Here is a 12,472-nt window from a genome sequence, read left to right as displayed (position 1 = left end):
TCAGTACACATTTTTACTATTAATATGAAATATAATCAAATACGTTTACCATCATGATCAAACGCATTCCACATAAGTAAGGTTTTACAATCAAATACGTATACCTAGTTGTAATATTAGTGAAAAAAAATCATAGCTCAAAGCTATCTTTAATTAATAAATGATGACATTTTAAACAATTACGTTTTGTTACTCATTTTTAAAATATATAAGTATGGTTTTTTTTGTTTAATTATTAAAACCAGCTTTTATTTTTAATAATTTATTTAAATTGAATCAATAAATAATGATTTATAAATGACCTCTGATTTAATGAGCTCCTGGAAATTTAATAAAGGTTGAAAACATTTTTTATTAGTCATGAATTCTATTGGCCAAAATCAGTAATTTCTTGAATTTCATTAGTCATTGGTTATTTTAATTCATTGCTATTTCTGGTTTTATAAGCTAAAACTTTTTAAATAGATATAAGCGTACATAATCAAACAACATAAATTCAATATATATCCATGTTTACAGTTGAGTCCGAAACGTCATAACTCAACTGTAAACATGGATCCTCAAGCACTTCAAGCAACAAGACAATCCTTGAAAGCTTTAACAGATTCATAAATTCAATATAGCTCAATAATTTACAGTTTATTAAACTGGCTGCAAAAAAATTTTTTTTTTATTATTATCCTTATTATTTTGTAATTGATTGTAACTTATTTAATAAAAAAACTATTAAAAATTACAGATTCATTACTTCGGAATAGAAATGATAATTTTTGCTTATACAAATAATATCTGACGAGAGTGCTTTCATTTAAAAGTATACTATTTTAGTTTTTTTTGATGACGTGTATCAATATATTGGTAAAAATATTTGTTAAAATGAACAACTTTACCACACGGACAAACTTATATCATAATTATATTGTATTTTAATGAAATTGTAAATAAAAATCATTTAGAAAATATTTGTTATATTTCTCTTAGATTAAATATACACTTAATACTCGAGATAATAATAATAAAACAATGTCAGACCATTGTATCTAATTTTTTTACAAAATAATATCTTCATTGTTAAAAAAATATCTTCTCAACCCTGTGTACCTAAGAAAAAAAAATCATTTAGTATAACATGAATTTATTGTTTTCTTTTAGTGTTACACAACAGATTTCATAAGTTTATTAATCAGTTCGCTCAAGGATAATCAACAGGTATTTATTTTAAATAACCGTATTGTTCTTAAAAAAAATGATCAGATATTTTAGTGCTTAACATACTTCCACTCAGGAAATCTTGAATATCTCAAGGTTATATGCAATGTAATAAAAACCCCACATAAAATTAATACCATGTTTCTGTGTCTTAATAGATATAAAAATTGTCAATACTATAATACATGACATATTGATTTTATAGGAATATTGATACACTAAATAAGATAACTTTACGTTCTAAACATGCATGGACTTTGAAGATTTTAGATAAGGTTAATTCAGACAATTTTTAAGTTAAAAAAAAAAAAAAAAATTAAATATATTAGATATTTAGCATAACTAAAATGAAAATTTGAAGTTAATAAATTAATAACGTTATGAATTTTTTTAACTCCGATGTACCGCTAAGAAGCTTTTGCCTTTACTCTGCCATGTTTTTTTGACACTGAAAAACGATTATTCTGCTATTACTAAACCGACTTTCCTCAACTATACGTATGTATTGTTTTAAAAAATATCTATTTGAATTTATAGCATCATAATTCCTCTAAATATGCTTAATAAAGGTAAATGTTTCAAAAAATTAGAATTGTCATAAAACATTAAATGTTGATATTTTTAGTTTTCACTTTACATTGCAATAATATTTTGAATGATGGACGGACCATTAAAAAATTGTATTGGCAATATTAAAGATATTTCCCTGGCCGACGACTTATTTTTATGAAAATCCAATTTTTAACTAAAATAATATGGAGCTTATTTTTGAGATGTTTTAATAAAATCTAAACTTTTTAATCTTACATTAAATAATAATAGTTAATGCAATGTACTCTAAGATGATTTAAGACGAATTATCCAACAACATGGCTTCAAGTAGTTATTGAGCCTCAAAGTCAAAAATCTTAAAATTGTTTGTAAAAATGGTAAATTTTTAAGTGTTGTGTTTTGTACTGCAACGGAATTTCTACTTCATTTAAAACTAAATTATATTTATGATTTCTTTGTGTACTATACTATTAAAAGAATAAAGACGTTCCGATAATTCGTTTTCTATGAATTATTGGTCTATAATATTGATTATCATTTAATTTTGGTTGATAATTATATATATATTATATAATTTGTTTTAAATAGTCGTCGAAGAAACAATGACTTTCAAATATAAATCAATCAAAATCTAAGAAAATTTTAAAACGTTTATACTTTAGTGTGTTGTAAATTTTTCTTAGCTCTCACTGGACAGATTTTCATAAATACGGGGAATATCCAAAAGATTACTATTTTTTAAATAGCAAAAAATCGTCTCCTCGAAATAAAAAGTTTCTAAAGCAATTGTTTTGAAAAAAATTATTTTCGGTAAATATAATAAAAAAATAAGTCGCAGCATAGTATGGACGTTGCATAATTGGGACAAGTATAAATGATATCAGACAGTGATTATAATCACTATATAATAAACATTATAATAAACATTTCGATGTAAATCTATAAATAGTGTTTAATTTTAAAAAATTGATGGATTATTCAAAAAAAAAAAAATGAACTCATTCCTTATTTATTTCCTAATTAGTAGTTTTTATATTTAAAAGTATAATTTATGAATAAATATTTATTATAGCAATTAAATAAAGTATGAAATTGATATTTAATAATTTAGTAATGTAATTATTACGGAAAAATTATAAAACATTATTAAATAGATATTACTTTTATGGTAAATATGTATAGAAATTGAAGGGCTTGATTGAATAGTTTTTGTTACTTATAAAAAAATTTATTGTTCTACGAGGTATTTTCATCAGAGACCAAAATATACTTTTCTAAACCCATTATTGGCCCAATTTCAAATCTGTAATTAGAGTTTCGCATATATAAGTTTTATGATATATAAATGTAATACATGAATGAATAAATTTTAATTTATATATTATTAAATTATTAATAAATTTGTTTAAAATTAAAACTATATTAAAATATTATTAATATAAAACTAAAAATATTTATATATGAAATATTACAAATATTTAACTGAAAAAGCCACAATATTCTGTTAGAAGAAACGTTACTGGTACATTTTCAAAAATTAAGTCAAAAAAATTAACTTTTGTAAAAATGTTGCTCCTCTCTGTAGCAAGGTAAATATCTGGTTTTCAAAAAAAATTTTTCAAATGAATGGAAAATACGTGAGATATTTAAACAAAAAAAATTATTTTATTTTGTTCTTTTTTTTTAATTATGGTACTTTTAAGAAAAAAATGTAAAAAATTACAGATTTTAAGAATTATAAATTTTTGGGGAATTTATTGTCCCATTTACCAAGAACTAGGGAAATTTTTTCAATTTTTAAGGAAAATGTCTTCAACTAGATACAATTCGTGATCTTTTGACAAATCATTGAAAGAAATCGGTCCGGCGAGAGCTGAGAAACTGTGGCAACAAACACATAAAAAAAATACATCATAGTAAAATTAATACTTTCTCAGCTTCGCATCGAAACTAAAATTTAATTTGAATATTTCTTATTATTTAATGGAAGGTTATCATGCAATATGTACGTACGTTATTATAAATTAATTATACTAAATTCATCAGAAACCCGAATAATTAAATAGCTTTGTTTCTTATTGAATAATTTACACAGTGATGTCTAATGAATTTATTAAGTATAAATGAGTTCTAACAAAAGCCATTCACTTTTTAATGTATTTTAAACGTGTTTAAGGCGTATTAAAAGAGAAAATTTATCACAAATAAAATATATGTTTTAATTTTTATATTCGCTTTTCAATAACTTAGGTACTTATTGTATATAAAATGATTATACAGAGTGGATTTTTTAACTAGCCCACTAGATTTTACTTAGAATAATCATTTTTTTATTTACTTATATTAATTACATATGTTTCTCCATTTATATGTAAAAAAATATTTTTAATATTTCTATCTAATGTCTTGTAAAGGTGCCTATCTTTATTTTTAAAATGGTAATGTCATGACGTAATTACAAGACGACCTAGAGGATGCAAAAGTGTACATTTACGACCCTTAAAAGTATTTAATAACTCAAATTATATTGTGAAATGAACAGTATTTTTTTTTATTTTAAATGGAATGCCAATAATGTATTAAATAAATATGTGAATATTTCTGTAACAATATATAATTTTTCTTAAAAATAAATTTTGTTTGCAGTTTAATTCATTTTTCATAATTATTAGTGTATTGTCGTAAATAGTCAGAATTTCTCAAAAAAAGCGAGCGAATTTTTTAAAGAACTTACTTATATTTTCATTTTTGGCATCAAAAAATATAAAGCTTGTATTAAACAGTGACTCAACCCTTCTGACACAGTTCTGCATGCAAAGTGGAGTCAGGATTTTTGCTTAGGGACTATGGATGACTGTTTTTGTTTTTTGGCTTATTGCATATTTTTCTAGCGCCAAAGCCTTATATTATAAATAATAATAATTATCAATAGGGAAACTATAGCTTATTTGGATCTATTCCCCCTTAGCTACGTCATTGGAGGAGTGTTCACACCAAACGCCTACTAGATATTACACCATAGGGCAATATATATATTCAAATAGCTTATAATTAGAAAATGATGTAACTAAAAAAATAACTGGACGATAACAACTTTTGGACCAGTATTTCAGAAGATATTAACAATAAAAAATATTTTATAATAGATGGAAATAAATGAGCAAAATATTAAAAGCCAAAAAAAAAAAAAATGTTATCAAAAATTATTATTTTAAGAGTTATTGAATGACTAGTGTAAAAAAAAAGTCACTCTGTAAATATGTAAGATTTAATTATAAAATGTACTATTCAATATCACTGATATTTAATTTGTTCAAATTGACAAATATTTAGAATAATACTTTAAAAATTATATTAATACAATTAATCAATATGTTTAATTATTGTACAAAAAAATAATATAAATAATGTTTTCTTTAATTTTGAAAAAAAATGTGATGTAAGTGCATTAGGGACATATTTTAGAAACCTGTTTTTATTACGACAATATTACGATATATGTGTTTAATTGATAATTACAAGTTTTTATANATTATTCAATGATAATTACAAGTTTTTATAATGCCATAAAAGTAAATAGAAAATGTACGAATTAATTTCTACGAAATGTAAAATTACTCCACCCTTATCTTTTATTTTCGTTATTTTATTATTTATGTACTATTTTATCACGTGAAAAAATTAAGATATTATTTCAGAGGAGACTTGCCATGTATTTATTGCATAATATATATATATATATATATCGATATCTATCTTTGCAAAATACACTATACATCACTGAAAATAACCTAATAATAGCTTTAAATGAGAATTAATTACCTAAAATTTTTTAATGTTATGTATTAGTGCAAAAATGACATAAATTATTTTTTTATTTCATAGACTTTAATTTAAAACATAATTTCAAATAAAAAAATTATAGTTAAAAAATAAATAACTGAACAAAAATTGTATAATTATTAGATTATTTGTAAAAAAAAAAACAAAGTTAAAATGATAAATTATATTTGTAAACTTCATTAAAATTATATGAGTAAATAAAAAATGTGTATTAAAAAATATCAGTAAATTCCAAAAATTCATTATATTACTTTTCTAGAAGCCCTAAAAAATAACTAAATCAAAATTGTAGTCAAGTCTCATTTTACATATATTCAAAACCTTGTGTGTTTGAAGTTAAGTTAAATTATATAACATTTTAATTGTCTTCCATAAAAAAATAATAATTATGTTGTCATACTAGAAGTGTGTAAACTCATTCCGTATTGTATTCAATAAAATTGTGTTGGCGAGAAGCAGCCATTTCAACCAGATGCCTATAACCGTCACATTGCACAATTAAACTAAATTTCCCTTCTAAATAAATATAAATAATATTTTTAGTGCTTAAGTGACAAAAATTTAAGTGGCATTAAAACACAACTTAATATTTTCATATTATTGTAATTCACGAAGTTTTGTACAAATAAATTACTTAATCATAGTTTAAATGTTATGTATTTAATTATTAAAATTGATATTATAAATTTTTACTTACTTAATTATTTGAAGTTGTAATCGGTACAAATACTTACACTTCACTAAGTTGTATTTTAAAAAGTATAAATATTTTTGAAGAAAAATGAAATTAGTTTAATAGTAAATATAATTTTTGTTAAAACTAAGTGAAACTAAGAAATACATTTCTTATTAAATACATCTAAGTTTTACAAAAATAGAACGATTCTAAGAATTATTTTTGAATTGCTGTACTTCAAAACAATACAGTATAAAACTCTATTTGATGGGAAATTTCCTTTTCTAAACGTTTTAAATGTTATTTTGACTCCATAATGTTGCCATTACGACGTTGCCACATGATATTAATTTTAAATAAATATTTAAAGTAAAAATCTAAACTCATTCCTCGTACAGCTATGCAATAAAAATAATTGTATTATGATGATGTAGTATGATGTTTAATTATTTCAAAATCTTATGATTATTTTTAATAATAAAAAGTGTAACAATATGATATTTGCAAATTAACACAGAATACTTAATGAACTACTAATGTTTAAATGCATCCAAGGCCGTATTATAAGGGAATTCCAGAGAAACTTACAAAAAAAAACACGGGTTAGGTTATTTATTAAATAATTTATTAGTAATTGATACTTAAAATGAAAAATTAACCTTTTTTTATTTTAAATAGCTTAAAATTTATATTCCTATTTGCATGTATAGTAATAATTAAATGACAAATATCATTAATATTAGTCATATAATTATTAAATAATATTTATGGGTAGTTTTCTGGTGTTAACCGTATTAAGAGGTATTTCGTTTTCACGCTTAATTAATATTATATTACTGTAAACAATATAGGACATCTTTTAAATTATGTTGTTTATAATGTTTGTAAAATGTAGTGCAGTAAATAAAATATGGTATATTTTATTTTATTTTCATCAAATAATAAAATAAAGAGTTTTTTAATAATTTTATGCATTAAATTGTTGACTCTGAGTACATTAGTGTAGCCGAAAGTGGCAATAGCCTCCCCATCAGTTAGTTATTACTATTAACAGTATATGACTTTGGCGCTAGTTAGAGTATTTAATATGCCAAAAATTGAAATCTTTAGCAAACCAAAATCAAAAATCCTCACAACACTGCTATCTGTGTACAAAAGTTCATATATATTTTTAGTCAAGCGTACAGTTATAAATAAAGGCTTCTATTGAAATACATTTATGTTTATGATTTGGCCCTGTCATGGACATGAACTCTGTCTATTTTAAGATCTCAAAAATACTGGACAAACGTCGTCAAAATGCCATTTTTAATTTTTCATATTGATATAATAACATTACAATATATATAATATAAAATTACTCCATATTCTATAAACCGGATGTTTAATATACAGAGTGATTTATTAAGTATACTATCTCATATTTGTTCTATAAATAATGATTTACTCGTTTCTAAATATTCAAATGCTAATATCGCAAAAAGTGAATAAATTAAAACTACAAAACTGTTCATGACATATTTATATTCAACTCGTATACTAATTATTTAAATATTAACAGATTGTAAACATCAATAAAAAGAGGTGTGGTGGATTATTCAATCATCGATTTAATCCTGATGTTCAGTAGCGCTATTTGTTATTGGTTCTCAGATGGGTGACCATATTATCATTAATCATGTAAAATTATATGGAAGCTTTAACTGTGAAACACGCCTTGAACGCAAATGGCTACCTCAGCCGTAATAAGGTTGCGTCAGGTCGACATCGGTGTAAAAATCTTGTCAAATCGCTAGGTAAAGTCAACTCCAAATAGTTAAGATAGATACTAAAGAGCTAATGATGATACATCAATAAAAAAATATACATATATTATATATATATTCTTAGAAAACTAACTGCCCTCGTTCTGCTACATGTAGTAATTTTACCACTCATAAAACTCTAAAGTAAATTAACAAAATCAATATTAATATCTGTATGTATGATGTGTTTTTGTATTTCATTCTATATGGTTGTTTAGTGTAGAGTTATTTTGTTGGAATTATTCCTTAGAAATATTATAATTATGGCAGTTCGTTGGGCAAGTAGACGATTATCGTTATTATTGTACAATTTATCGGATAATCTCGCTAGACTTTCTCCATAGCCCAAGGTTTTCCGTTGTCGGGTAAAATACCCTCGAGCATTTATGTTGGTATATAATATTGAAATAAATTATTAATGAAACAATACAATATAATGCTTTATACTCTATATATTCCGTACGGACAATAAGCTGTTATATAACATTTTTTAAACGATCTGCTACACATGATCTTTACGACAGCGTAATTTTTATTTATTGGTAAAAAATAATTTATCTTTAAGTTAAAAATATATATGTATAACTTTGTTACAAATAATGTTCTAAAATTATAAGCACCATAATATGATTTATTTTCTTTTTCAAAATTACAGTTGGTCAATCATATATTGTAGTTAACATTATTCCTATGAGATATAGACTTATAATAGCAGAAAACTTTAATTTAGCGATACATCAGATATCTAATGAAAAATAGGGAGGTTGTAGCAAAGAAAAAATTATCATAGAAAGTGAAAACCCGTACAACTTGTTCGTTTACTGTCAGTGGCCGTATCAAGGGCGCTTGCGTTGATTCGACCGGTCTGCCTCAGCCAAGCCGTCATCGCGTGTGCGCCTCTATTGAAACTAATTTTACGCTTAGTAAGAATATTACCTAACAAATGATAACGTCACTGCAAATTCTCATTGGAATTTTATCAACACGTTGACAACTAATAAATTGAGAACCAAGTAAGTATTAGTTTCATGGTCAGAAATTTTGTATACAATATTTAGGATTTTAAAAAAATCAATATTTTGGATATCTTCAAAAAAAATTTCCTTGATTCGGTCGAACATTAATCCACTTATATTTGAAAAAAAAGCATAAATACTAGTTTGATAAAAAACTGTAAGGGAGCTTAGATCTTTAATTAGTTTCACTAACGAAAGACATTTTTTTGAAAAGGCTAAATAGTAATGTTTACTTGAAAAAAAGCAAATCAAGTATCAGCGTTTTATTAACAATGGTAAAATAGCTATGAGGAATAATAACCCTGGGAATTATGACTTTTCAATGTTTTAATTTCATAGGGAGTGTCTTGTGGCACAGTGGACACTATTTGATGATAAATTCTTGGGTTAAGCTACGTCTGTCACTTGTTGTACTTTAACAAAATTTAAGTCATTTATGGTGATTAATTAAACTTTTAAATTTGTATTTTGCTCTTATAAAAAATGTATAAAATTAATTAGTGTTTTGGGAATTTCCAAAAAATCATGAGTTAATGAAATTATTAATGAATTTGCAATTATTTATAATAAACATAGTCAAATACGAATTTGTTTAAACGAGCACAATTGGAAAATTTTAGAAAAAATAAAAATGCTAAAATGCATCACAAAATAAAAACACTTGGTAGTTACGTAAAAAACTTCATAAGGTACATAAAGTTTTATAATAATAATATTATTATTTAAACGATGTCCCATCCAAATCATTATTTTGTTAATCAAATAAATCTACTTTTAGCTTAGATTACTGGTTTCTAGGAATGCGGCATTGGTATTATAATAGCCAATGTATTGGTAATCGTATTGCTTTGTGTTCAGAATATTTTGTTGTTATGCCCTGAAGGCTTTTATCAAATGTTCATTACATTAATCCATTATAATGTGCTATATCTGTATCTGTTTTTATTGGAACGCAAAATTTGTCATACAATTAAAACTGAAACTATCCTTTAGGCGACTGGTAGAGTAGGTTTGTTGGAAGCACTACAGCATTCTTTCCACAAAAAAAAAATGACTATTAACGATTCAAATAAATACAATAAATAAATAAATAGACAATTTCTAGTATAACACTAATTACTTTGGAAAGACTTGCGCCGATTAAATAATTTCAGAAGGTATGCCTGTTATTTATACTAACTGATATCGTTATTATCCATTAAAATATTATTAAACTCATAACATATTTTTATTTGCATATAATTAATTACGTCTAGAAGGCTAATGTCACATAATGAGACACGTAAATAACTAAATAAAAATAAACATTTTTGAACACGACTAGCAGAAAGGAATTTTTTTTATTATTAAGGTGATCATCTTTCTTGGATTTGATTAAATTTTTTAATGTTTAAAATAAAACTCACCGACAGTTTTTAACATCTCTGATTTGTGTTAGGAACCAGGTCAGTTGTTACAAACAATGAGAACAATAGAGAAAAGTTCCCTTTTTTACTGAACAATCTGTATATATTTCTCTATGAAACAGTGGCACAGCCAAAGAGACTGAAAATAGTACTTTAAGACAAAAATTTTAAACAAAAGAAAGGTTACCAAAAATGATATTTATTATTAATTAATTAAAAATATTTCTGGTTAAGAACACTGCNAAAATGATATTTATTATTAATTAATTAAAAATATTTCTGGTTAAGGAAATATTTTCGAAAATCTTGTTGTCAAAAATATTCAAATAATTCACAACACTAGTTATAATAAATGTATTTTCAATTAGAAATCAAATTTAAGTAACAGTTACTTTGAATTTAATTAAAATTACATATGACTAATACTTTGTTGCAAAACTTTCATCTGACAAATTTATGTATTCGTGCATAATGCATTCATTGGACTCCTACATCAACATAAGTTTTTAAGAGTCATCCATGTCGATGACACCAATAGTGGCATAATTGATGCAAAGGTTAAAAATTTGTTATACAACAATTTTATATGAATCATTTGACGTAATATTTGTATGTAAATAATACACTTGTTTACAGATAACTATGCCATGACTAAGTCTGCTTACTGGACAGCCTTGATTCGAACTGTGCGTTTAGTGATAACTTATTAAAGCAGCCCAATTCACGATTGGCTATCAGTGTCATCGTGTTGTAGTCTTATAAAAAAATTCTTTACAATTGAGAGGTAAGAATGAAAATTTAATTTATTCTTTTGCCTAAACTTAAAAATATACTTGTCAAGTATTATTCTGATGCACTTTACTAAATATAAATTGCATGACATATTATTTCGATTGTTATATATATATATATAATAAATAATTTCAAACTCAAATGTTTTTTAATATTTTTACTGTGGATAATTATCTTGTAGATTCCTAGTAATTGGAATCATGTTTAAAAAAATGAGATTAAGTACTTATAAATTAATAATATTATCCCCATTTAAAATATATTTTTAATTATATGTAATTAATCTGAAATGCATACACACATTCATTTAGTTTTTAGTTATATAGTGAAAGAATCAACGACCAATGAAAGGCATTCATAATTATTTCAATTTTGTGTAATTAAATAGGAAAAGATTCGCGATTAATAACCGATGAAACTATTCTTTATTGTAATATTAAAAACCTTTATACGACTTCTTTATAATTTTTACGACGGGTACGTTTAAAAACAACTTTTTGACTCTCCATGAAAGTATAAGAAATAAAAGATCCGTTTATAGAAAGTCCACAAGAAACAGTTTCACCAAACTGTCGCTTTCGGTAATGTGGCGAAAGTCGATCGATCATCTGTAGCTTGTCGTTTACACCCGCACCACCGCAGGGGTTATTATTCGGCTAGCCAGAATATAAAGACTGTATATTGCTTTCTACAAAAACCAGCCCCGAAAGTCGCTATAGAGTTATATTCCCTTTATCTTGATCACTATTGCATTTTTTTAAGTAATTAAAAAAATAACCATCGTCAGTTTTATCTGTGGTTTCATGTGGTACACAAAGTGATTGTTTAACTATGACTCATGCAATAATTTTTTAAATTATTAAACATAATGTAATTGTTTCTTTTTAAAAGTTGTTAATATACTACGTTCTATAATTTTCAAAAAAAACTTTGGTTCTAACCCCTTCTTCTCTCTTAAATTTTTGTTTTTTTTGTCAAATGAAAGATATATGTTTAATTGGCTTAAAACAAATCTAATTAAAGATATGACAACAACGTTTCGATCGAAAAGATATTAGCATTTTTATACCAAGGCTGGAAGAATAGTGTGGTTTGTAAATGCTTAGTGATAAAAATAAACAGGCCCGCGCTTTACTTGTAGTCTTTATATTAAAGGAAGCTTCACCCCTACCT

Source organism: Daktulosphaira vitifoliae, unplaced genomic scaffold (assembly GCF_025091365.1).
Source record: "Daktulosphaira vitifoliae isolate Bord-2020 unplaced genomic scaffold, ASM2509136v1 Scaffold_2, whole genome shotgun sequence".
Lineage (NCBI taxonomy): Eukaryota > Metazoa > Arthropoda > Insecta > Hemiptera > Phylloxeridae > Daktulosphaira > Daktulosphaira vitifoliae.
This window is presented reverse-complemented; position numbering follows the sequence as displayed.